The sequence below is a fragment of the Sinocyclocheilus grahami genome, unplaced genomic scaffold, assembly GCF_001515645.1.
Source record: "Sinocyclocheilus grahami isolate Dianchi unplaced genomic scaffold, SAMN03320097.WGS_v1.1 scaffold1944.1, whole genome shotgun sequence".
NCBI classification, from domain to species: Eukaryota; Metazoa; Chordata; class Actinopteri; order Cypriniformes; family Cyprinidae; genus Sinocyclocheilus; species Sinocyclocheilus grahami.
This window is the reverse complement of record NW_015507123.1, coordinates 1-710: the sequence shown is the minus strand read 5'-3', so window position 1 is coordinate 710 and position 710 is coordinate 1. Positions and strand designations below refer to the sequence as shown.

At 44.1% G+C, this 710-nt stretch overlaps 1 protein-coding gene across 1 annotated transcript in view; it reads left to right on the top strand.

Annotated features, from left to right (window-relative positions):
• LOC107573447 (yrdC domain-containing protein, mitochondrial-like) overlaps positions 1-592 on the top strand; it is a 5,451-nt gene extending 4,859 nt beyond the window's left edge. Inside the window, exon 3 of the transcript XR_001607506.1 lies at positions 9-592. The gene's annotated coding sequence lies outside the window, so the exon portion shown is untranslated. The remainder of the gene's footprint in view (positions 1-8) is intronic.
• Positions 593-710: the final 118 nt, after the last annotated feature.

The window sequence follows — 710 nt, the reverse complement described above, 5'->3', positions numbered from 1 at the left end:
TTGGGCAGGGGGAATTACAGCGACAGGCTGTCACTTTCATTTGAGAAGACTATGGAGTTTTGAGGCATTCGGCTTGGGAGAAAACATCATTTGGACAAACAGCAATATCCAGAAGGAAGAAATAGAAGGCCTTGTGTTACCCTTTAAATTGTTAACTAGAAAACACATTGTGATTATTTTGAAATATTTGAGACAATCTAAGCAGCTCTTATAAAAGGTGAAAAGTCCTCCGCCTCACTGGATGGGCGGTTCAAGGGACTCCTTGACGAGCAACCTGAAGGAGCAATGGCAGATGCTGACTCAATTCAAGAAGCTCTGGAAGATATGGAGGATAGATGCTACAAAACAAGAGACAGTCTCAAACAAGCTGTCCACATGACAAGAGAAGATTTCACACAAGCTGTAGACGAATTGCAGCAGGAGCTGGATGAAATGATGAGCAAACATGAACCAAAACAACCACACCCAAGCCCACATGATTATGTCCAGCAGAAACAATACAAGCAAGTAGCTGGGACACTGGTCATGCATGACACAGAAGATCCAGAAGACCAGTTTCAAGTTCTTCAAGCACAAAGACGAGGAGGAGGAGGAGGAGGAGGAGGAGAAGAAAACAGATCAACAAGAAGTGCAACAAGAAGAGAACTGGCCCCAAGATTTGAGTACCCAATCCTCATCAAGCAAGGTTATGCTCAATACACACCTTGGGC